Genomic DNA, 27,822 nt, shown 5'->3' with positions numbered 1-27,822 from the left:
AAGGACTTCATCAGTCTGAGGAGCCACAACAAACTCAGTCCCATAAGAAGCACACTCACATAATGGATCAATCAGTTTGATGGTGATAAAACCATCTTAACCATCTTATCACCATCAAACTGGTTTGTCCACTATGTGAGTGTGCTGCTTATGGGACTGAGTTTGTTGTGGCTCCTCAGACTGATGAAGTCCTTTGGATGAAATTAGGAAATGCTTCAAAATAAAGAAACCGTCCAGAGGACCTGACTTAACTTTGCTGGATTGTTTACCTGGATTATTGAGCATGAACTTTGATGCTTTGTAAATAAAGTTTTCTTACTTCCACAACCCTTATGGTGCATGTACATGAGAAATTAAAGTAATCTCTGTCTTCTTTCATCCAGCGTCTCTCACTGTTAAAGAACTTACAGTTCTCTCTGTGTAGACACAAAGTGCTCACCCGAGCACACACAAACTTTTTAAATAAAATTACAGTGGGCTTTCATTTGAGCACGTGATGTTGTCTTGAAGACTGGAGGTGAAGGTCATTTTAACTTGTCGTGTCCCTAAAAAAATAAAATAAATGCTGCGGGAACAACAGTTCACGTGAACGACCATCAGCATCGTTCATCTGCTGCTTTCAGTTCAGACCAACGTGTCGTTTTTGCACAGGTTTTTTTTTTACTATAAAATAGCTTTTGTTTAACAAATACCATATTTTTCACCATATAAGTTGCACCTTTTTGAATAAATATAAAAGTCCTACAACTTATACAGCGAAGCGACTAATATACGTTTTCCTCCATATTTTTAACCCAATTTTTGGCTCAGATCTGACGAATTCATTCATTCTGACATGGAAAATATTGCACAATACCATTTTCAGCCACTAGAGGGCCCTTGACTAGTATGGCAAGCCAAGTGTCTCAATAATAGGTAAAAGTGGCTATTAATGAGACACTTGGCTTGCCATACAGAGCCACCTTCATCTCGCTCTGGAGCAAACATCAAATCAGCTGCATTTCGTCGCACCATCCAGGTGAAATGCAGCGGATTTGACCATTAAAGTGCATTTATTAAGGAAAAGTTCAACTGAGACAACTTTACTGTAACGTTGAGCAAACAAATCATTGTTTTAAGGTGGTTATCTTGTTAAATTCTTGTTAAAGTCCTCCCGTGCACTACATATCAGTTTACAAAAATATAGCGTTTTAAGTTGTGAAAAGTTTTTATATTAATGTTGCGGTTCAACAAAACCTACGGAAGGTTTTCATAAACTTGTTTTGTTGCTCAAATTTCTTAGAATTTCCTCTTTTCTTACTATAACTTTGATACATGAAGAACGACTGAGGTGAATAAAGTTCTTTATCTCGTTTTTAACAGTTTCTGTGAGTGTTTAGGTGCGTGCTGCTGTGCAGCTGTTAGTCAACATTAAAAACACGTTTGTTTTCATAATGTGTGAGAAAAACTTTCAATCTGAACGATGAAGCTTCTGTACGTCACTGAACGTAGCGTCTCTGAGCGTAGCGTCTCTGAGCGTAGCGTCTCTGAACGTAGCGTCTCTGAGCGTAGCGTCTCTGAACGTAGCGTCTCTGAACGTAGCGTCTCTGAACGTAGCGTCTCTGAACGTAGCGTCTCTGAACGTAGCGTCTCTCTGTGCGGCTGAATCCTTTGGAACGCAAAACAACCACAAACATCTCTGGAGGATAAATATTTTTATGTGACGCATCAATTATTTGTAGGAAAAATAAATTCTAAGCTATAAGTAAGCAATGTTAAAACGTCTCCAAGAGGCTTTGGGTTTAATAAAACGTCTGAAAGAATCAAATCAAACTGAACGTTAACGTCGAGTCATTGTCTTGTTTCGTGTCAAAACGAGCGAGGTGAAGTCAGACTGAGGCTGCGTCATCCACAGAGTGAGGGACGTGCGCTCACCCTGGCGCACCGGACCATGTTTCCATGGCCGCCTTGCTTTTATATAGCTGACGACCTCAGGACGAGCCCACACTGCAGAGCTATAAACCCACACACGTGCACAGGACAGCCCCTCTGGTTGGAGCCAGAGATGTAAAACACGGACCAGGAACCAAGTCAGAAAACACTGAGGCTCTGACACGTGTGCGCCGAGTTCATACGTGTCTCTGCTCTTTGCTGCATGTATGTGGAAAACATCTTCTCAGGGAATCTCCATTATTCACCACCGAAGGCCGACCTGCAGGCTGTGCGTGTGTGTGTGAGTCCCGATAAATCAGGACTCTCCAGCTGCTTCCTGCTTGGCCAAGGTGCTCAATCAGAGCTTTTCTTCCTTTTTCGAGGGCCCCTCAGCAATTGTGAACAAGCTGATGGGCCTCCTCATTCTCCTGGAGGCCTGCAGCCTCCACACAGAAACTGGACCAAGGAGGCCAGGAATGTGTGGCACGTACTTTATATTCCTGTGAACCACTTCACTCCATCAGTGTCTGAAATCAACCTCATTCTTACCACACGTTTCATCTCATCTCTAAGTTGGTAGTTTGGACCAAGTCATTCGCTTTTAAATGTAAAACTTTACCTTTGTGTTGTGGTCGAGGAAACGTTTCAGCACAAAAAAAAAAAAGAAACTGTCCAGATGACCTGACTGAACATTGTTGGATTGTATACCTGGATTACTGAGCATGGACTTTGTTGTTTAGTCGAGGAAACTTCCCCATTACGTCATACAAAGTTCATTTTATAGTGAACGAAAGTTTTAACGCAACTCTTGTTTTAGCTCCTGTTTATGAGCTGAGCTCAACTTCCATGTTCTCAAAACACCTTTATCTCTCAAATGTTGTTCACAAATTTGTGTAAGTGTGTGTTGGTGAGCACTTCTCTGAGATAATCCATCCACCTCACAGGTGTGGCGTATCAAGGTGCCGATTAGAGAGCAGGATTATTGCACAGGTGTGCCTTAGGCTGCCCACAACAAAAGGCCGCTCTAAAATGTGCCGTTTTCTCACGCAGCATGAAGCCACGTGTCACTAGTTGTGAGGGAGCGTGAACTAATCCTGCTGACTGCACGAATGTCCACCAGAGCTGACGCTCGTGGATTGAATGTTTATTTCTCTACTATAAACTGTCTCCAAAGGTGTTTCAGAGAATCTGGCAGTACCTCCAACCGGCCTCACAACCGCAGACCACATGGAACCAGTCCAGGACCTCCACATCCAGCTTCTTCACCTCCGAGATCGTCTGAGATCCACCGGGACAGATGCTGCTACAACTGGTTTACATAACCCGAGACTTTCTGCACAAACTGTCAGAACCTTTCAGGGAAGCTCACGTGCATGCTCGTCGTCCTCATCGGGGTCTCCACCTGACTGCAGCTCATTGTCGTAACCAACTCGAGTGGACAAATGTTCACACTTGATGGCGCATGGCACGTTGGAGAGGTGTTCTCTTCACCGATGATCCCGGTTTGCACAATAGCAGGCAGATAGCAGATGTATGGTGTTGTGTGGGTGAGCAGTTTGCTGATGTCATCGCTGTGAATCGAGTGGCCCATGGTGGCAGTGGAGTCATGGTATGGGCAGGTGTAGGTTATGGACAACGAACACGGGCTGGTGTGGTTGCACGTGGTCTGCAGTTGAGGCTGGCTGGATGTTCAGCTAAATTCTCTGAACATGGACATTCCTGCAGTCGTGGTTATTGCACGCTCCTTCAAATCTAACAACATCCATGGCTTTTTGTTGTGAGAGAAAACTGCTCTTTTTAGAGCGGCCCTTTGTTGTGGTCAGCCTAAGACACACGTGTACAATAATCATGCTGTCTAATCAGCATCATTAAACAAAGCTAATAGTCATTACCGTATTTTCCACCGTACACGTCGCACCGCCCTATAAGTCGCATCAGTTCAAATATGTCTAATAAAGTGGGAAAATCCATAAATACTTTGCGTCGCCGTAAAGTCGCATCTATTGTGCATCACCACCGACAACCTGGAAACGTGGGCCGGTGTTGTGCCAAAAATCGATTGCCTGCCAAATGGCGGTTGCGTGAGCGTGCACGGGAAGACTTTAACAAGAATTTAACAAGATTAACACTTAAAAACAATTATTTGTTTGCTCAAAATTATAGTAAAAGTGTGTCTCAGTCTAACTTTCCCTTAATAAATGAACTTTGACGGTCAAGTATTTGCTGCCTCGGTGCTCTGGGAGCACACCCTGAGGGAGGAAATCTTCAAAACAAGATAACCACCTAAAAACAATTATCTGTTTGCTTGACATTACAGTAAAGGTGTGTCTCAGTTGAACTTTTACTTAATAAATGCACTTTAATGATCAAATCAGCTGCATTTTGTTGGGGCGGCGCAGCGAAATGAAGCTGATTTGACGGCTGCGCCAGGCGAGCTGGACCATGGTGCCAGAGTATGGCAAGCTGACTGTGTCATTATTGCTTCGTGTGTTGTCTGTTGTTCTGCCTGTACAGCACTTTGGTTGGCCTTGTCGCTGTTTTAAGTGCTCTATAAATAAAATGGTATGGTATTAATAGCCACTTTTACCTATTACATGGCACAACGGCATGCCATACTACTTGAGTACCATCTAGCAGCTGAAAACCGTAGTGTTCAATATTTTCAGTCAGAATTAATGAAAACGGTCAGATCTCGGCCAAAATTTGGTTTAATTCAATTCAATTCAAAAATACTTTATTAATCCCAAAGGGAAATTATTTGTTGTTGTAACTCGTTGTCCTCATTTCATTAAGAGATGTTATAGATGCTGATGTCTGTAGGCAGGAAGGATCTCTTGTAAGGATCTTTTATACATATGGGAGAAAAAAAATATATATATATATGTTGCTTCAACGTTTAAGTCACAGCTGTACATTATGCAAAAAAACCCGTGACTTATGGGCCAAAAAATACGGTAATTTTCTTTTCAGAGCAAAAATTTGAACCTTATCACAAACATCCTGGTGCATGCTCATTAATCCAGGTAGAAAAATCTAAAAACGTTCAATCTGGTCCTCCGGAGGGTCAAAAAACAAAACAAAGCAAAACAACAACAAAAAATGTAGAAACGTTTCATCCGAAAGACTTCCAGAGGACCAGATTTAAATTTTTTTTAGATTATCACAAACGGTTTTTTTTTTCACAAACATTTGCAGCTTCTGGTAATGTCTTTTTTTTTATTTTTGCACAAAATTATTGTTTATATTGACAGAATAACTCGATACTGAAAATGTTATAAACAGGTAAAAGCTACCAACACAGAAAGCTTTTAGGCTACGTGACAATAAGAACAACTCTTTAATCTTAACAAGTAGTAGATTTTTAAGTTTTGACATGTTTTACACCATTTTCTTTTATAAAGTCACTGGAGTATCACTAAGACTGAAGTTACTGTGCAGTTAATATTACAAGAAACTTTAAACGTCTTGTTTTTTTCTGTGATGAACGTCTAAAAGTACCTGGTGGAAAAAATACCAGTTTAATAAAACAAGCGCATCCGTTCATATTGTGATGCCTTTAATCTCTGGGGAAGTTATAAAAACGGATTATTCTGGATCAATCTACTAAACTAAATAAGTGTCTTTTCCAAAAACTTCTTAAGTGAACTAAAAAAAGCAACAACATATAAAAGTTTGTCTAATTTATCTTTTATAATAAATAACGTTCATACAGTTTCTTGAATTTGATCAATCTAATTGTACTCAAACAAAAGTGGGTCTAAACATTAAATTACAAGTTATTTGGCATTTATATGTTTCGCAACACATTAAGCTATTAAAGGTTTTTTCAAAAGTCAACTACTTTTTATCAAACGTGTTTATTCTGATAAAAGCCTCGAAACAAAATGCATCTTTGGATGACAAACACTCGGTTATATATCTAAAAGGTGGAGGCTCAAACCCCACAGCGTGCATCAGTCGGCTGCAAAACGACTTTTAATCTCAAATTAAAAGTCGCAGCATGAAATGCAGAGTTGCCTGAAAACTCAAGCGCTCCAAGAAAATCTCATTTAATGTCCGCACGTTCATTTTACAACAGAGGAAATGCCAGAAGGATGAATTCCAGGATAAAAAGGGCTTTTTTGAACTTATTTGTACGTTATAAGTTCTATAATAAATACTTATTATTGTTAGAAATTGAAATTATATCTGCAAATAAAACTATTAATTACTACTTTCTTTCAAAACATTCAGCTTTGACAACAGCTTGATTCTCCTCAGGTGCTGGTGAAGGTCATTAATGACATTAAAGGTCATGTCATTTCGCTGAAACACCGTTATTTATCTAAAAGTGCATCACCTGAGATCACCACTGAACTGAGTCTGCTTTGGACAACGTGGTATTTAATTTGCCAATCATAAAAATAAAAACAGAATAAAACCTTAGCAGCAGTCAAAAGATAGTTATCTTACTCCAGTAAACACATAAAGTAGCTACAAAACGAGCATGTGAAGCGCATTCTGAAGGAGTTTAACGATGAAGACACAGGAGGATGCGGCGATTCTCCGAGTGTAGTGAGTCGTGCTCTACGGGGGGTGGCAGCACATCGGGGCGTTACGCAACACTTTCAGCTCCGATCTCCGTCCTGCCTGGAAACATCACAAACCGCTGCGCTTCATCAGCATCTGTCCAACTAGGTGGAGTTCATCAGTGAGTCAGATTAGCAGCGACGTGTGGGGAGGTACAGACCACAGCTACGAGGAGGCAAGAATTTAATGTCAGAAAGACAAAACATCTCGTTAGTGAGAATAAAATACTGGTCCTTTAGTCAAAAGGTGTTCACTTTACTCATTGTGTGCAAGCTAACTTCTAATGATTTATAAATTACTATTGATCTGATCAGTCCAGATGTTTTATAAACAGCTGTAAAAATAGGTGAAACGACTGAACTAAACTTTAACTGTTCAGTTCTGACGGGAAAACAACAACAGATTTATTAAACAACAATAAACAATTGTATAAAAGTACACGATGAAGAAATCGTCCAATAATTGATTACAAAGTGACTGAACAAATATCATCAATGAAAGCCAAAGGACTGGTGAGTGAAGACGGTCTCGTAAACATCATAATTAGATATAAAACGATAATTATTTGGGCAACCGATAGTAATCAACCGAAATTGGTCATTTTTTTAAAACTCAGTAATTGGCCGTGTGTGTGTGTGTGTGTGTGTGTGTGTGTGTGTGTGTGTGTGTGTGCTCGCTCATCAATTACCGGTACCAAGCAGAACCGTGATGCTGCAGCAGCAGTTAATACAAGGCGCTCGCTGTAGCTCGCAGTGTTGAGCACGGCATCTCTGTTATATTTTATTTTAAGTAGGCGTGCACGATATTATCGGCTCGGTGTCGGTATCGGACGATATTAGCGTGAAAGTTAAATATCGCATTCGGACATCGGCCGTTCCATCAAACTAACTCGCCGATATAAGAGGTGCTGTTTTTGTATGACCCCCCCAGTGACGAGGACGCCTGCAGCGCCGGCTCAACATGATGACATCACCGCGCCTACCTGATCTGATCACGGCGGGGAGGAAGAAGTCAAAATGTCGGCGGTGTGGATGTTTTTTTTTTGTTGAGGATGTCGGATTCTGAAGATTTATGCTCTACGTTGAGCCTCGCTACATCGTCCCCAGTCGGAGATATTTTTCTGACGTAGCTTTACCCGAGTTACAAGCCGTCATTTCTGACGTCGTTGAGAAGCTAACAGCCGATAGCACCTGGGTGAGTTTTACCACAGACATTTGGACGTCGTGTTAGCCCCGTTAGCATGATTAGTCTTACGGCACAATGGATAGACAAAAACTTTGATCTTAAAAAGTCTGTCCTTCATGCACAGGTGAGGATCCATCACTGCAGCTATAGGAACCTGGAGCAAACCTCCACAAGTGAGACAGCATCGCAGGTGACTGATAAATAACATTTAACACTTTTCATTTACTGAATAGACGTCATCACCTCTTACAGCTGTTACACAATTTTTGTAACAAATCAGCCTAAATAAGAAAGAGGGCTGTGTATAAAAAATATCGGTATCGGTTATCAGCCAAATAAGTTTTAATATATCGGAATATCGGCCAAAAAATCCAATATCGTGCATCCCTGTTTTTAAGTTTACAAGTTATTTAAAAGTGCTGTTAAATGCACTCTTAAGTTAAGCAACTGTTTTTATAATTTGTGAAAACGTACCTATATTTAATTGATGTTTTTCTTAGTTCATATCTTAGATCTTGTTGTTGTTGTTTGTTAGTTTGTTTGGCGTTGTTTAGTTTTTTCAATGTCCAGAGGACCAGACTTAACTTTTTTTTAGATTTTTCTACCTGGATTATTGAGCATGCATCAAGATGCTGCTGTTTTTTCTTTTACATTTTATTGTGGGATGTAACTGGGACCCTGTGTGTATAATCTCGTTCCACCACATGTTCCACATGTGCTGTGTCTAACAAATAAATCTCTGACTCTGACTATTGGTCAAAAATAATGCACATTGGCAATCAGCTGCCCTGAGTTAAAGACTGGCTTCTGCATTGGCTTAAAAAAAAAAAAAACCTCACTGGTCGACTTCTAATCCTAATTTTCCTGAGCATGATCTTGCAAAACAATTTTAATACATCAAACATTCATGCAAAAAGGAAAAATCTGTTGGCAGACCAGATTTCAAAACAATAAACATAAGAGGAAGCGTGCAGGATGTATGTAAATATTTCAGACAAGTTTCTGGTCACCAGAAGATTTCAGTTCAGCATTTCACGTTTAAGCAACTTTTACGTTTTAAATACAGAAATCATCATCAGCACATTTATAATATGACATAACTGCAGGTGTTCCCATCTTCAAAACCTTCACGTATTCAAACAATGCTGGCGTAAAAAGTCTAATTTCTGTTCAAAAGCATGAGACGAAACAATATTAGAACTAAGATCCTGCTTTAGGTGCTTTTTTTAGAACAAGAAGATCGTTTGTGTTTAGAAGAACATATACTCTCCTGTCCTAATGTTCAAAAGACCTAATTATTTTGACCATTTCACAGCAGATTTATTAATAAAATAGAAAAAAATGCAATAATATTACCATATTTGCTGGCGTATAAATCACACCTTTTTGCATAAATTTTGCACGTCCTGCAACTTATACACAAAAGTGACTAATACGCCCCCCCCCCCCCCCCCTATTTATAAACCAATTTTTGGATGAGATCTGACAATTTCATTCATTCTGACATGAAAAATCTTGAACACTACCATTTTCAGCCACTAGAGGGCCCTCGAGTAATGTGGCAAACCAAGTGACTCATTAATAGGTAAAAGTGGCTATTAATGAGACACTCGGCTTGCCATAGGCGTCGCCTTCGTCTCGCTCCCGGAGCAAGCGTCATGTCAGCTGCATTTCTTTATGTCGTAGGAACTTCTGTTCCTGTTTTTAGTTTTCTACACCACCTTGTAATCTGCCTGTTTTTTCACTACGTTTCTTTCTCCTTTTAGTTATCATTGTTTTCAAATGTAAAAATAATAATAATAATAATCTGTATGAATCATTTGTGACTGTCTATTGTTGTCGTTGTTGTCATCACTCTGTTAAAATCCAAGTCTCTTGTAAACGAGTCCTCGTGGCTCAATGGGATTAATAAACCCGTTTAAATAAATATCCTGATGCATGCTTAATAATCCAGGTAGAAAACTCCAAAACTGGACGTTCAAAAAACAAACAAAAGAGGACCTGACTGAACTTTTTGGGCGGTTTAAATAAAAGGTTGAATGAATTTCGCTGCGCGCGCTGCCCAGGTGAAATTCAGCTGATTTGACCGTTAAAGTGATTTATTAAGGAAACGTTAATCTGAGACACACCTTTGATTAAATTTAGAGCAAACAAATGATTGTTTTTAATTGTTAAATTCTTGTTAAAGTCCTCCCATGGCTGCCATTTTGCAGCTAATCGATATTTGGCACAACACCGGCCCATGTTTCCGGGTTGTCAGCGGTGACACATAACAGATGCCACGTTTACAGAGAAGCGACTTATTTATGGTTTTATCCACTTTAGCCATTTTTGGACTGATGCAACTTATCTGGCGGTGCGACGTGTACGACACCAAGTACAGTACTCATTTTGTATCAAACCTGAAGGCTGGGGAACAACTAAAATAAAGTCAAGGTATTGATTCTTTATCTTCAATTGGTTCAAAAATAAAAATGTTTAACAGCATTTTGTTAAAGAACTGAATCTGTTCAGCTTTAGGTATTCTAGTCCATCCATCTGCTGCCACTCTGAAGGCATTCCTCTGCATGCTAACCTGTTCTCTGACCTTTGACCCTACAGAGGATGTGCAACACAAAACAAATGGAAATTAGAAAATGCAGCTTAACAATGAAACAGAGTCCTACTGAGCTTTGGGAGAAAAGGTTTCTTTGACATTACACCGCCATGGTGGCTTGCAGGTGCATGCAAAACCAACACACGATATACTGTGTGTGTGTGTGTGCGCGCGTGCACGCGTGTGTGTTCAGCGGGGTTTAATTCTCTCTGACAATAACTGGGTCAACTGCTAACACGATGCAGTTAGGAGTTTTCTCCCACACATACAGTCAGATGTTCAGTAGAAACAAAGCGTTTGACCTACATATCAGCACATCAGTCTCACCTGCCATGGGTAATAAAACCTGACGCACTTCTCTAGCACAACACACACACACACACACACACACACACACACACCTATTTTCTCCATCCTTTTGTAACAAAAGCAACCTGAACAAGTTTCCAGTCAGCAGGCGTCCACCAAAGGAAGTGGCATACTGGGAAGTGGGGGGTAACGTGGCGAATGGTCACTTCCTGTTTACATTGGTACCTTGGCCCTTCCTGTCTGGCCTTATGACCTCAGTTCCTCCTGTTTTAGCTGTGCCTTCACGTTAAACAGTGATTAACAGGAAAACATGGAGCAAGTCCCACGTTTTCATGTGGAAGACAAAGAAATGTCAAAGACTTTATCTGTGGAGCAACTTAAAACTAAAAGTAGTGTCAAAAGATGTGAGTGCACTGGAATATGAGTCAAGTGTGACGTGACCACCTCATGTTATTAAACACCACTGGTTCCCACGTATGTTGGGCCTGAAACTCAGTACATGTACTCGTGTTTTTAGGCTGCTCTCTTCCGCAGGGGTCACCCCAGCGAGTGAATCCTGCCCTTCCTGAAGCAACCTGGACTCAAACCTGCAGCCTCAGGATTACAATATGAAATATGGGTGGGAAAGGTGAAGCACCCACACCTGTCTCCACCCTCATGCACCCCACAGCTGCAGCTCTCTGCTCCACACAGAGGGCTGTGGTGGCTCGGTGGTCTGCGGTTGTGTCAGGAAGGACATCCGAGGTAAAAACAACCGGATCTGTGCGAGTGGGCTCGTTGAGGCGCCCCCTGACGAAGAGAGCAGCCGAAAGAGGAAAAAGAAGGTAGCGATGTCGGATGTTGTGGGTTTACAGCTAATGTTGCCTTTTCAGCTAAATAAGAAGACGAGAGTGAGTGGAGGGACATGGAGGGAACAGTAAAAATAAAAGAGAAACATCTTTAGAATGAATTTTCCACAAGAACAACAGATATTTACCAACAAGTTTACCACCTTCTACAACCTTCTGATAGTCAAATAAATGACCTATAAAACAAACAGCTCGACTTGTGAATGCACTTGCTGCGTTTATACTCCCACGTTTCTTATCCCGACTGACCCCACTGTTCAGTTCGACACGACGCACACGACAGTGATCTGATTATGCAAAACGTCTCATTAAATAATGGTAATTTACACGACAAAGAATGAGGCCAGATATATTTTTTTTTTCACATTTATTTAGATGAAGCCCGTTTAAAAAGCTGATGGCCCAACCCTCGTCTCACGTTGTCACGTCTGATTCACATCTGTAAATCACATCTGTTGTAAAAACTGCACGTGGGAGGAACAAACTCACTTTACAACAACGGACGCCCAACGGGCTGCAGTGTGTTGCTGTTTATGGGTTTACATGTGTGAGGAGGATGCAGAACATTAACCAGCATCGTCATACTCCCTCCCACCAGGTACACGTGCGCTCTCTTCCTACACGCTCCACAGAGCACACTTTCCGTCACTCTTGCAGTGTGGCAGGGCGTTTCCCATCTTACTTCACCACAGAGGTTGGCTTAAATTTAATTTACTGCTGCAGGACATGCATTAATCTGCCTCTTCAAGAGACACACACACAAATACACGCAGTAATCTTTTCTGCCAGAAGGCCATTCATACAGCTCAATACCTGGATTAAATGGGTTCATACAGTAATCTATCAAGGATGATGTATTACGTTGCAGCTGCTGTTTGTAAACTAAAATCACAGAGTTTTATCTCCGACATGTCAACTATGACAGTGATCAGAGCAGAGAGGAAAAAACTAACATGTTTAGAATATTAGGACTGTATTATTGTGCAAAATTACTATTACATTTCTATTATTAGAGAGTAATTTGCGTTTGAACTTTTTTTTAATTGCCGTGTTAGGGACAGCCCAAACCAGCAGGAGACACAAATTGTGGAAAAATGTAACATTTATTTACAAAATCGCCAGTTTTCCCAAATACGTTATTTTGGGGACCTTAAGAGAGGGCAGTATAATTAACTAAGTCAGGCATCAAACTGGGAGCCAAAACAAAAAGCATATGCAAATCTACAATACCATAATCCTCTGACATGAAACGATGGTACACAGCAGCTAGGCTACAATCCCTATTCAAGCAGCTCAGACACTTTTCACTGATGGGGCAACTTCAGCAGCATCTCCAGAGCAACTGGAACCAGCAACTTAAAGAAAAACAAATTAGAAGAAAAAAAATAACCTGGTGCAAGATTTTACTAATAAACTTGACCGAATGTGTGCACAAGTGTCAAAATATGGGAAAATGCAACATCAAAATACAAATGCCCAGTTATTCAAGATGTAAATTATTTAACTTTGTGTATATTTTCAATCTAACTAAACGTGCATACACCAAAAAAAGCAAAAACGACAACCTTTGTTTACAGCGTGACTGCGGGTGCTGCCGTCACATTCTGACTGGAAAATGTCATAAATAGGTCACCAGTATTTTTAATTTCCCTGAAAGAATCTTCCCAGGGGATCACTGACGTTCTGTCTAATCTAAACCAGCCCAACATCCTGAAATATTCACAAGATTATTATAATCCTTTATTATGTATGTAGCCTTTTTATAGACTGGACTGGATTCATTAAGAGATTATCACCTTGTTTTTTCTTCATGCCTTTGTCACATCAGACATGTTGACTGGTCTTAGCAGGAAATGCACTGGTGTTAAAAACAACAACAACACAAGTTATATTTCAGTGGGCCAGAACAGAAGCAGCAAATATTATTACTAAGATTACCAACACCTGTTAATAAAAGTATTTCTCTGTATACAAGTTATTTGGACATGGAACTCACTCCTCAGAAATTTGCATCAGACATTTTTGAAGTTCCCCTCTCAAAAACTCTAGGACTATTAGTCATACAGAGTTTTTCCTAATAATTTAAGTACTTATAATTCATTCAAAAATTAAAAAGAATAAAATTAAAGAAAATATAACTGCAGATTTTATATACTCAATGTCTACACTTGGAAACATTTCTGTTTTCCTGAAAAAGCCATTTCAAACCTCAACTCTTTAATTTTTCGTTGGCAAACTGCTCCTTGAGCTCTAGGCTAAGGAAGAAGGTTCTAGAGTAATGAAAATGTCAGGTTTTAGAGCGCAGTCAGGTACACTGTGGTCCCCTCCTACCCCAGATGCTGTAATGCGTCTCTTGAAGACGCTCTTTTGGACAAACCTTGTAGGAGATGGGCTCTCTGCTGGGGTTAAACAAATCATCCATGAGTAAAACGCTCAGACTAATCAGTGATGCAGTCTGCCTGCCTGTCTGACCTGCTTCCCCATGGTTTGACAAAATGCCTGCAGAACGAGAGGCTGAATTCTGGTGAAAAATCTTTTTAATAGCCTTCTGAGTCAGAAGGCTTTAATGGCGGACAGGTTAGAGACTAAACGTCAGGCGTAACACAGCTGAAGTTTCCTGTAGTCTCTGAAGCAAACCCACGGGGATAAAGAACTAGAGCGGTTGCATACACCATCCAGATATTCACCTTCAGAGTTACAGTCACGAGACATACGTTGTGGTACTAAGTGAAAAATGGTCACGAAACGTGGAGCTGGTAGGAGTGCCAAAGGTGTTTTACAGTCAGTGCCTTTCTATGCTTTAAACTCTGCTGGGTGTCCAGTGTTCAGAATATCTCTGAAACACTGGGCAGAGGAAAGAAGTCGTCTGAGAAAGCAAAAATCAATCTAAGAGCTTGAATTTCCATGACCGACCAGAGAGCAGCTGATTAAATTGACTTAAGAAGCCATGCCCAGCTGATACTGAAAAAAGAAAGAGGTGTGTGAGTGGCTGTATGCTAATAAGAGCTATGCTATCACTGTTATTTCATCCGTCTTGTTTTATGAAGGTCTCTGCCTCAGCAGACGTGAGATCGGAGAGTTGCTCACTAAAAGAACGTCTGCCTGTGTGTGCAGAGAACTACAGTATATACTGCCCATGCTCATAACGGATTACATCATAGGCATCGCATCAATTATATAAATAAAGGGTAAATGAAAAAATATGTGAAGGGGACGTGTTGCCCCTCACATTAAAAAAATATTCATTTGGACACCCCCACATTTACCATGAAATATCAGTTCACCCAGCGCTGTTTCTATATCTTCATGAATTAATCCATTCCACTTGATTAATAGGAGAATGCTCAACCACGACATTACCTACCACCACACTGCATGCAGTGTTTCCCCGAGGTCACTTGCCTTGGCAATGCACTCATCTCTTCAAGGTATTTTTGTTGACGGGGCGGGGGAGAAGGGGGAGACACCTCTATGTTGTGCACTAGCTTAGCGCTACATTAGTGCAGGCAGTTGTTGACTAGGCTGAGGGGGTAGGATGCGTGAGAGAAGCGGAGCGTTACGTCTGTAACGTCTTAGCTAGCACGTCTGTAATGCACACCGCTAGCTTAGAGTTATTAGCGTGCTCTACTCACACAAGGAGAGCTGTTGGTCAGGCTACTTCTTCTTGTGCCACGTGCTCGCTAAAATAGCTATTGAATCAAGTGTTTGCATATTGTATGTATGTAAACGTAGATGTTTAACAACCCATTAAAATACAACAGAATGTAGGAAATGGCATCTACTTTATTCAAAATATTCTGGGGGAGGAACCCCAGACCCCCCACATTACAAATGCTTCTATGCATATTATCTATATGTCACCTGCCTGTGTCTCTTTGATTTTATTCTAACAAAAAGCTGCACCACATGACTATATTACCTGCAGTAAACAGGTCCCTTATAGAGAACTGCTTCTTGTAATGTCAGTAAGTATATTAGATTTTGGAGCACAAGATTTATTATCCTCCCAGTTGAGTGTAGTGATGTCTTCTTTTAGTACATTTAGTCACGACAAGCTCGTTAAAGACCATAGCTCTAGTACATGGCAGGACTTCAGGTTTTGTTGCTTATTTGGCAAATGGGAATTATAAGGCCAAGAATGCCCATCTAAAGTCCTCATCTACTGAAGCCATGGAGACGAGCAAAGGGCCACACAGCACCAGTCAGCTTTCAGGAGGTCAGAAAGGTTACTGCAGGACCACTGAGGCCCACTGACTGGGAACGAGCAGTGACAAAGCTTAGAGAGGCCACCTCCTGAAAGGAGACAGAGGCAGGAGGAGGCGGACGGTGTGTGTGTGTGTGTGTGTGTGGTGGGTGGGGGGAAGAGATTCTAAACACATGGCCTTTAAACCACAGGACCAAGCTGCTAACTGTGGTTGAACTGAGTTAGTAACTCACTTCAAATAACTTAAAATCACTTTACAGTCGATTTGAGAGTTTTGCTCAGTTTCATCAACAGATGCAGCTTACGCCGTAGAATTACATCAGGTTTTGTTTCCTAGCCTGCGCCGCTGAACTGACGGCCAAAATGTGCTGGAAGGCTCCCAGAATTTGTCACAAACCTGGAATTAATCTATTTCTAAGCAAGCAGATATTTTAATCCCAGCGCTCCAGATGAGCCATGTGTTTTCCACTGCTACAGGAGACAACAACTGCAAACAGAACCTGGAACCTGTTGACTACACCGGAGATGTAACAGTCAGTGTTGGTATATACTGTATGAAATGCAGCTTTCTAAAGGATTCCTTCTTTATTGCTCTCACCACAAAGACCAAAATTTAACCACCCACTGAGCCACATAGCGCAAGTGTTTCAAACAAAGCAAGAGCAGTAATAGTGGGACATAATGGACTACGAGCTGCTTTATGCTCTGTCGAATCTAATTCGTGGGACGTCCATCTGTATCCGATTTAAAACGTTACATTTAATCCTGACAGCCAATCAAACGGCTGGTGGTGCAAAATTCAATGATTATCCTATACTTTTTTATAGACAAACCCTAACTAGGAAGATACACACATATTTAAAGTGTAAACACATATTGTTTTGTTTTCATTCATTCTCTTTCAGAAAAAAGTAGATTTCCCTGTTTTCTCCAAGATTCAACACTTAATTTAAAATGTTGGTGAAATGCTAAAGGTTCCCAGGTTTTTCATGAAAACAAAACTTCTCGAGTTTTCCCTGATTGTTTTTTTTCATTCATTCAACCTGTATTTACACAGGTTGAAGGTAGGGGTGCACGATATTGGATTTTTGGCCAATATCCAATATGCCGATATGCTAAAACTTATTTGGCCGATAACCGATGCTGATACCAATATTTTATATATGTTCCTTTGTCAGAACACAGCCCTCTTTCTTATTTTGGCTTATTTGCTACAAAAATTGTGTGACTGCTGTAAGAGCTGGTGACATATATTCAGTAACAGTCATATGCACAGCACTTTAACTTATATTAAATGAAAAAAGTGTTAAATGTTATTTATTAGCATTAGTCACCTGCGATGCTGTCTCACTTGTGGAGGCTTGTTCCAGGTTCCTATAGCTGCAGTGTGGGATCGATCCTCTGCACTCTTGTGCATGAAGGACAGACTTTTTAAGTTTAAAGTTTTTGTCTATCCATTGCGCTGTAAGACTAATCATGCTAACGGGGCTAACACGACGTCCAAATGTCTGTGGTAAAACTCACCCAAATGCTATCGGCTATTAGCTTCTCAATGACGTCGGAAATGACGGCTTGTAACTCGGATAAGGCTAAATCAGGACGATGTAGCGAGGCTCAACATAGTCCATAAATCTTTGAAATCCGACATCCTCAACAACAAAAAATAAAACTTCCACACTGCTGACATTTTGAATTTTCCTCTCCGCCGTGAAATCAGGTAGGCGCACGTGACGTCATCACGTTTGCCGCCACAGGCAAAACTTTTATATCGGTGAGTTATTTTAATGGAATGGCCGATGTCTGATATTGAACTTTAACGATAATATCGGCCGATACCGATACCATGCCGATAATATCACGCATCCTTAGTTGAAGGACTTGTTCCCTGAGTAAATCCTGAAAATCCAGGAGATTAGTCAAACAAAACACTCAGATCTTAGATGGCGGGCAGAGTCACATTCAGAGATGACAGGAATACTGTAGCCTACAGTACATGCATATGAAAATCCTTCTTAAAAATTAAACATATTGTTTAGCATCACATAAAAGCCACCGTGGCCAGTCAGTAAGGGTACAGTAAGGGTAGATGTACAGTTGTCCCTCGCTACTTCGCAGTTCGTTTATCGCTTACTCACTATCGTGGCTTTTCAGAATAAGATTGGACATGACACACAATTGGCTGATTGATGGATGAGCCGCATGATCGGCACGGAAACTTTATTTAAAATAAATTATTTTAAATTATTTAGCACCTGCTGCACCTTTGCGCAGCACACACTGTAGGATAAGCTTCCTGCTGCAGCTGATCAGCTGATCTCCGTGCAGAGAGGCAGGGAGCTGAAATCATGATATTCTGTGTTTGTTTAGAAACATTGTTTAGAATATTGCAAGAGTGTGGGAAGGGTTACACACATATATACACATACATACACACACACAGTGTATATACACAATAAACTACTACTTACTACTTGTACTAGTATTCCTACTTCACGGTTTTTCACTTATCGCGGGTCTTCGGGGTACGGAACCCCCGCCATAAATGAGGGACTAGTGTATTATGTAAACTGTAGAGGCAGAACATGGACTTGATGGCACGAGAATACTTTGTACTAGCATTAATATATGTTCAAATAGCAGAAGGATCACCTTTAATCTGCAGATCAGTGTTTAAATTCTCTGAATATTCCGATTTTTTTATGTATTGTAGTTGTTTTTGATGTTGTTGTTTTGTTTTTGTTTGTTTGTTTGTTTTTTCAAATTCGCTGAGCTTTCCTTGTCTGAAAATGGTGAAAGTCATTTTGCAGCTTTTCCCTGATTTCCTGGGTCACTGGAAACCGTCCTAATGTTATTTCATTAGACGGTTTACAAGATAGATGGCAAGCTGAAAGTTTTTCCAGGAAAACAAGTCGATCTGAACAGTTCATGTGCTGTTAGACTCGTGTCCAGGTATCGGTGGAAAGAGACACCTCTGCTGGGTTTCATTTTCAAATAACGCTGTAAATGCACAGAAATAAATAGAAAATAAAAATTCTAAATATATTTGCAAAGCAAAATCTCTCTGAACCCTTTTATTTAAATAGAGTAAACCTCGTCTTGTTGGAAGTTCAGAAAGGGTTATATGAAGAGCAGAGAATTTTCCTTTAAAGAAAAGTTATAAAAAATATTAATGATTTCAATCAATTCTAGATGGTAAGAAAAAAGTAGCCTGAATAGGCCCAGGGTTAAATCAATGGAAGACTTTTACACGTAAAACTGGTTCAGAAACGACAGCCTCCTTATACGAGACTGTTCGTTTTCTTATGACAAGCTAATTGTCCGACTGTATTTTATCAGACTTTTCCAACTTGTTTCTGTCGTGTCAGCAGAGCTGGAAGACGGTGGAAAAGCTTTGTAACTACCACAGACTGCATCACACAAATCTGCTTTCTGTTTTTATTGATCTGAGACTCAGATTTATTCTGCTGTTGAAACGTCACACAAATCAGCCAGCTTATGAACGTTAGCTGGATGTGTAGCCATTCAAAGATTTAAGAGAAGGTGGTGCGCATCTGGAGGAAGTCCTTTAAACAGCATATTATCCAGCTCCAGATCCCTGTGAAATGTGCCTGCACAACACTTTCGCTGCCAAACAGACCCTGCACGGTACGCCTTGTGATCGACAAAACAAACAACAAACAGGCTGACACGGAGCCGATGACAGTTTTATAAATAAAAACTGAAGACACTGACGGTTTTGGCAGCCTATTAGGATCCCATGTTGTTCTGCTGGTGCCAAATTGAGACTTGCTGTTGCTGACTCCGAATCAGTACTTTTGCAGTAATGGTGGTATTTCTAAGCATCAATCAAGTTTTGGTAGTGGGTTCATTTCGATCACAATAAATTAATGGTTGATGTTTCACATGAGATGAGACAGACGGATCTTTTTCAATATTTGATGTCAACAGGTAATCACATCCCACAGTCAATATTTATTTTTGCTAAATACAAGTTAGTCATTAGTTATATCAGTTATGACCATCGTCTTAATATTAAGTAGCTCCGTCTTCTAGTTTTAAAACAGCTCTGACTAGTCAATTTCTAGACAAACAAGATTTGTATGTTTCCAGCAGCGTCTCAACCCAGGACATTAGCAAAATATCCATTTGGCCCTGTGGGTTATGGTAGTGCTGCTGAAATATGACTCAAGACTGAGTGCTTGTATTTGTTGTCATTATGCATTAACATATTGCTTTACATTTGTCTCATTACCAATACTATTGTTTCAACAGTTTCATTATGCTTTTTATGATCAAACTAATTTGGTATAAACTTAAAAATGGGAGCCCATTTCATTAAGTGTCATATTAAATTTGATGTAATTTGAATTTAGTAAGAAAAATGCTGGATCTTTTGTCAGGTCAGGTGTCCAAAATAAATGCTTAATTATCTAATTAGTTGCAGATTTATCAGGTGTAATGACTGCAGATGTTTTACTAATGAATTTAAGGACTAACAAAGAAAACAGTATTGTAAATATTAAAGCCCGACCAATATAATCGGTAGGGCCAATAATTTAGGCCAATCTAGACACTTGGGGACCTGTCAGTATTGGTGATAATGATCCCATTATGTGCTGACATAAGCACTTCTAATGTTCCCCACTAAAATGCTTGGAACCAGCCGTCATTGTACAACGTATCCAGCAGAGGGTACATGAAGAATACTTTAAGTCATGACCGTTCACTTAAGTTTCACTTTCATATTCAGCACAGATTGTGTAGCGTATTTTGCTGAACAGAGCTTGATAAGTTTATTGTAACTAATCTGTAAAATTATAAAACAATAATAAATTTATCTTCAATCATCCAGCCTGCTTGTCATTAGCTACGTGCCTCTCAAGTTAGCAAGCTAACGTTTAGATAACCTAGCATAGGTTATTGCCTTGTAAAACTATCCAGAACAGTAATTCTAATGTAGTGGTAAATATATATCAGTGTCCATAATGTTATCTTTGTCGTCCTCAATGAAATGTATCGTTTGTCTGAAATTTTTACTTCTCTGCAATGAAAAATAAACGTTGCTGCGATCAATACTAATTAGGCCTTCACCATACGCGACTGACTGTTTAAACAATGAACAAGGGCATACAAGGACATTTCTTTGTTTAATTTAAATTTACGTAACACACTTGATAACTTAATTGTGAATAGTGGAGGATAGAAAATGTGAACGTACATTAGAGAGAGTGTTTTTATGACCAGTGCACCACTTGTACATCTACCACAGTAGGTGTACAAGTGGTGCTAGGTATAGCATGGATCTGATTTGCTTAGCTTCATGGTTGCTAACAGCTGCTCTAAATAAACAAGTTCCGCTCCACTCACTGTTTTCTTAGACTCTTGGGGATGGACAAAGATCAAAAATTTTCAGCCATTACATCAGTTATTGGTGGTCACCGTCCCCTCCCAATATCGGTATTGGCAATAACCAAAAATGTCCATATTGGTCAGGCTCTATTAAATATTTGCTACAATTCTAAGTGTGTAGTTTTCAGGACCACTTTGCATGACCAGATAAGGTTGAAATATGTGAAATTGAGAAATGGAGTGAAAAGACTTCACAATGAAGGTGTTATAGTGGTGGATGAAAAGGTGGGTACAAAACCAGCTGAGGTGGATAGAATGTGAGGAGGAGGGAAAATAAATAATGTACACTGCTTAAAGTGTAGTTTTAAAACCAGTGAAGACAAAACTGGTTAAGCAAAATGTTGCCTCATGACCTGCTGGTCACATGGTTGCAACCATTCAGAATTCAGTTAGACTGCAATGAAACATTTGTCTGTTTTCTCACATTTCTGAGTCCTCATCTAGTTTCCTAAGAGTCACAGGCCAGTGAATCCTCCACTTCTCAAATCTCGGATTGAACAAAATTAGAATCCAAAAATAAAGGACCAGTCCCAGCTCTGCAGAGGACATATGCATGTGCCACCTAATGTCTACGACATTCTGCTTTTTGACCTTTGACACAAGGCCCAACCCCCTTACTCTGCCACTCGTAGTTTCTATCACTCTGCAGTAAGTGGGGGGTTGGTTTTAATTTGGTGCAAAAGGGTTAATATCCTCTCAGGCCTCTCTTCATCTAAGTGTCCTGAGAGTAAAATATGTGTTAAACTCTCTGGAAAACCGGCATGTGACTGGGTTCATCTGCAAATTCTAATTTTAATTTGCAGAAAGCTGATTAACTGAGACGAATAGAAGCAGTGAAAACAAAACTTTATATCTTCATTGATATGGTTTTTGTTAGTTATGCAGTGAAATGACATGCTGGTACAATGGGAGAAGCTTTTGTGACTTGGCAAAGATTAAAAAAAGATTAATTTGTCTGAGTTTACCACTGACCACTATGACGTACAGTAATCCATGTAGCGAGGGGCTGTACTGTTGGGGCTATCACAGAAACCTCTGACAAACATAATCAGTTTAAAACACCATCTCCATCTCTGTATCTTCAGTTTGGAAAACTACTTGTTCTTCTGAATCACATCCATAAGTATTGTAATCTATACTGCTACCTTTTACTAACAATGCACACCCTAGTGTATTTGCATTAAATGAATAAATACAAAAAAAGTCTGATTTTATTTGTCATTTTGTAAATGTCAATTTAGTTTAGCTTTTCTCTTAAATGCAAACATGACAATATGTTACAGAACTAATTTCTGATATAAAACACAAAGTGTACTTGACTTCTGCTAGTTTTGATTCTGTTAAAACGTAGCTCGGATTCAGTTATGTGGTACTCTTCCTCCAGGCTTCCATCATCCTAAAAACACTTCCAGAACCTTAAAATTAGACTTAGAGCAGCAGCAGCTTCTTATTTCTCCTCCCACTTGTCACGTTGTCAGTGCAGCTACAACGTGCGCCCTCAGGCCATCATGGCCTGCAGCGTTCCCTCAGTGGGGATTGAACTTGGCAAAAAGGCCTTTTCCTACTCTGCTCCTGTGACCTGGAACACAGGAACTGAAGATGTCCACCTTAATTTCTTTAAGGGGTTTTAAACATTTGATAAGGTCAATAGAAAAATCAAAGAGACAGACGCACATCTGAGCCGTGCGCGGTTTGTACCGACAGTTTGAGTGGTGGGGGTGCGTTCAGCGTGAGGGTTCAACATGAAGGAAGAGGCTGCCTTTAGCTTTTTAGCTACCGCACCTGCATTGCGAGACGCTAGTTTAGCGTTACGTCAGTGCTGACAGGTGGGTGGGGATCGGTAGACGGGGCGCTCGGTTCTGTTGACGGGGCGGGGCGACCCGCTTGTATAATGGTAGGGGAAACAATGGCTTGGTAATTGTTTTTACAACGGATGCCCTTCCTGACACAACCACAGTCCACCGAGCTACCACAGCCCTCTGTGTGGAGCAGAGAGCTGCCATTTAGGGCACCTGGGGAAGCAGATGGTGGGGGTTAAGGGCCTTGCTCAAGGGCCCAGAGTGGAGCAAATGAGGGTGGAGCCAGGTGTGTGAGCTTCACCTTTCCCACTCACATTTCATGTTGTCGTCCGGGGAGTCGAACCTGCGACCTTCCGATCACAGGCCCCCCTTCTCTAACCTCTGCGCCACCACTCCCCAAACTCCATAACTTCTCTTTGAAGGATTTTTAAAAACCCATTACACCTCATTCCTCTTCATAGTGTCTGCAACATCAATAATTGTTCTCACATTACACTTGTCTGAGATGTATAAAAAATGACATATTCATCTTATTTGTATTATTAAGACTGATCGTTGGCAGGTACTGAAGCAATGCTGTGGCCGTGATAAACCCCACACAAGCTGACACCACCCCCCCCCTAACTGCTCAGTATTCAATTCACACACACACTTTGGCAGAAAACTCCTTGGGAAATAGGTCGGTCTTGTGCTGGTTACAAAAGCTGCTCAGAGTCGGCAATAACCGAGCGTTGTGATGTGCAAAGCATGACGTGTGTGTGTTTAACTGTGTCTCTGCGTCAGATAGGTGCCTCTTCAACACAAAGCTTTCCAGTTGGGGCTCTGGGTCTTGCCCTGAGCAGTTTATGTGTATGACTGTGCTTCACTATAAAAGCTACCTGAAAACTAAATGCTGCAGCTTAACACAAGCCCAGGGGGGCTTCATGCATCCATGTTTACCCTGAACCCCTGTCAGAATGAACATGCAGACTGCTTATGTAGGGTCACGTCAGTCTAATAGGTGGTCCTACAGCTTGGCTCAGGACGGATTGTGTTCAGACTTCCAAACATATGTTAATAAAAGGAGTGCAAGTCGTCTCCAAAGGTTGTTAGTGAAGACATTTTTTTATTGCACATTCACACCTGTATTAAACGCTATCTGAAGGTCATCGGACCACCCAGGACAGAAGTTAGTGCCAGATGTGCACAACATTCATGTTAATGAATTATCATTTCTTGTAGCTCTTGAAACTTGTAAAGTAATTGGCCAACTTATTTCAAGCATTTCTTTAAAAATCACATTTTGGCTCTTTCTGTTCATTTCGTTGCCTTGAAAATCACGACAAGTGCTGCTGCAGTGAAAACTTGTTCGTTTTACAAAAAGGCTAGTTCAAATTATCGTTTGTCACGGCCAGTGCAGGGTTGGACCCAGATGCAGGCAAACACGAGGATCTCTGGGAAAATAAAAACGTATTTATGTACTAAACACAACAAAAAGCAGACGTGGTGGCTAAAACGTACAACTTTAGAGAACGCAGGGTAGCACGAGAGGAGCACGAGGAGGACCGAGACATATGGGAAAGCAATGCTATGAGCTGCCGGTGAGGTGACGACAAAAGACTGGCGATATATTAAACTGAGGGAGAGAGGAAAGTGGAAACATCTGGAACTGATTACTGATAAGTGGCAGGTGAGAGAGGTAGGACTGGAACAGCACAGAGCTGAATGAGGGCAGAATGGACCTGATACACTGATCTAAATACAGAAACACAAATGGACAAGAGTCTAAACTAACTGGGAATAATATAAGAAACAGAAACTCACAAAGAACATGGATAATCAAGAAAAATGACATGGATATGACACCTTTTTCTCTCGTGCAATGCAGGGAATGCAGGAGGAGCAGCCAATTGACCCCTTGATCTCATCACTCTCACCTTTGACAAACTAAATATCTTAACCTCACCTATTAAAAATGGCCGCTCCAACTCTTGCTGAATGAGGTGCACAACATGCAATCACTGCATATACTATATTCTGTGAACATGATAAGTGAAACAAACCTTCGTGCTCTTCTACAGTTGTAAAGATAACCTATTGAAGTGGTATTGCTATATTTGTATTAAATCTTCTGAACTGTTTTCTAAACTTCACTAAATACTCCATTTAGTCTGTCAGCAGATTAACAGAAGGCAGATGAATAATAACTCCATCTTCTACTTCCAGCAGACCAGTACGAAGCAGCTCACCGTTTTTGATCCCATTACTTAATCAGACCACTGTGTTTTTGGCCATGTCGTCAAAGTACCTTCCATGTACTCTATAACAGAAGTTGGCAACGACCAGTGGGAGCTCTGCAGGCACTGCTCTGGCAAAAAGCCTCAGCTGGCGCTGCAGTCCTTGCTAAATGAAGACCGTCCATTGGAAACTAGACAGTCATGTATCGGCTGTCATCGATGGGAGCATGAAGCTGGGAGAGTCACTGTGCTCGGGCACCAATACTGAGGGATAGCTTTGTTTCTGAGTGGCAAGGGAGCAATATCCATATCCTTCCAACCGTTTGGATTTAAAGCCCAAGTGATTAAGACAAAACGTGCTGGCAATACTTCAACAATACTGAGTTTGGAGTAAATTCACAAAGCTTTGCTCAAGCATCATCTGGGTTTATTTCCTTAAAACGGTCTGTATAAGCTTGAGTTTATGAACTTACATGCAAACGGATCAAAAAGTCATGTTTAAGGCATCAAAGCACTCATTCTGGGAGCTTCTTGTGCTTGAAAACAGAACAAAGTGAGAAGGAGGCAAAATGTGAAAGCACTGCCCTGTTTCAGAAGCATAATGAGATGCTAGCCTACTTTTGCTTCAGAAGTGTGTTCTGGGAAAACATCAAAACTTAAAGAGCTCAGAGTGATCTCCACATGGAAGGATATAAAGAGTAAGGCGCGGTGCTGAACTTGTAGCGGCACCGAGCTTTCTCCCAACCTGTATAGGTTATCTGTGAGGATATGCGCATGAGATGTGTGTTTGTGGCTGCGTGTTTACCCTGCCGCACAATGCTGGGAGGAGGGGAAGGAAAACACGGGGACAGGCCGGACCTTCCGATTGCGGTTTAGGAAAATGTCAAGTGCGTTCGGATCGTCACTCGAATAAAATGTCATCTGTGCAATAACAAAGAGGCTAAAACTACAGAGATCCATCAGAATAAACAGAGTTCCACAGAAACATTTGTTTGCATTAGCCTCTGGCTGCTTATGTGCCACATTTACTATAAAATATAAATGATACAAACAGATTGCAACGAAAACCCCAAGGCCCAACTGATCTGTGTTTTTCCATTAGGCACCATTAAACTGGATGTACACTTAAAGCCTCAGAAAGTGTATATTCCAGTGACCATGTGGGTTCTGGACAAGGTTTAAAATGAGTGCGGCAGAGAACAGGCCCATCTTTAAGGAGGGTTCAGTTCTGAGTCAAATTAATTCATAGAGTTGTTTATAAGAAACCATGTCTGATACAAAGTAATTCAACCCAGCTTGAATTAAAGTCCTGTAAGGCACATCTTGTGAGAAAGTATGTGCTCGGGCGAGCCTGGTCTGTTAAGATGTTCGGTGCAGGGCTGCAACGCTCCCCTCCTTAAGTGGGGTATAATATAATTGTGCTGAAGGGCTGCACGCCACAGGATGAGGGTTTTATATTGAAGCCTGCCTGCTGTAATGGTGTCAGGTGGTATTTATGAGACTAGTAATGGCGCTGAAACCTAGACACACCTGCTACGCTGGGAGGGGTGTAGACGCAGACACACAAACACAAATTTACCAACACCAAACCCTTCAGGTTGTTTGTTGCAGCGCGTTTTCAGCTATTCATAGAGATGACGACCGTATGTAGATAAACAACCTGCACTTGTTAAGTCTTGGCAAAATTAGGTCTCGAAGAAAAAGAAGATTATAGAAATGTCTTTTCTAAGAAAAGTCAAGCTGCAAAGGGAAAAAAGTGCATGACGTCCCGTCCAGTCCAAAAAAAAAATCTATTTGTCTAAGGAGTTTCATCTATTTTCAAATGTTTACACCTTATTCAAAAAGGAATGTGAGAAAACGTCATTGGATAAACCATTTGATATTTTCCCTCATTAACCAATTGTGTTGGTTTAAACATTAAATAGTTGGAAAAAAAATTACCGCTCTAACAAATACCATGAAAGTAAAAGTAACCAGTAATTGAAACCTCAATTAATTTTGATCAAAGTTCAGGGTGTTAAATAAAGCAACAACTAACCACAGCAACAATTTATTACTCGACAAGAAGTAAATCTATACCAATGCTGAGCGTGCTTACAGTACTAATTACACACAGGTGATGCTCTGGTCAAATCCTTCGTATGAAACCTGGGCCTCTGCTGCCCGTTGAGTACTTCTGAGGCAAAGTGACGGGTGAGTAATGAGTCTCCACACAGGATCCATCCAGGAAGGTGACATACAACCAAGTCTCTGAGCTAATGTTAAGGTGCCTGCTGCACGAGGCTGAAGAGAGAAACGAACAGTGTTCATGAAGCCCAGTCAAACAGTAAAAGCTGCTCCCGAGCAGCACCCGAGTCTCTTCTCTTACTCTTTTCATCACCCTAAAAAGGAAAGTGCAGCTCAGACGAACATAATTAGGTTTTACCCCTAACGAGGACAGGAAATTATTTTTTTCCATCCGTGACTCTGTTTCCAAAAGTAAACAGTGATGCTGAGCTCCTACGGGTGAGAACCAAAACAAGGTAGAAATATTGATGAAACGAACAATTGTTACTTTTACAAAGTCAGACGTGGTTTAAATAAATAAATAAATCCCTAAGCACCTATAAAAACTCAGAGCTGCACAATATTAGATGTGTATGTACTGGTATGTATACATATATACAGGTTAATCATGAATGTAGTACTCCCTACCATCTGGTGTCTTTTTTGTTTATTTCATGTGTGGGTTTTTTTTTTCTGTACGATTATAAAATGCTACCGGATACCTTGAAAT

This window comes from Nematolebias whitei, chromosome 9 (genome assembly GCF_014905685.2).
Source record: "Nematolebias whitei isolate Nwh7 chromosome 9, NemWhi1, whole genome shotgun sequence".
Taxonomy (NCBI): domain Eukaryota; kingdom Metazoa; phylum Chordata; class Actinopteri; order Cyprinodontiformes; family Rivulidae; genus Nematolebias; species Nematolebias whitei.
The sequence above is the reverse complement of the archived record's forward strand: the minus strand, read 5'-3'. Positions refer to the sequence as shown.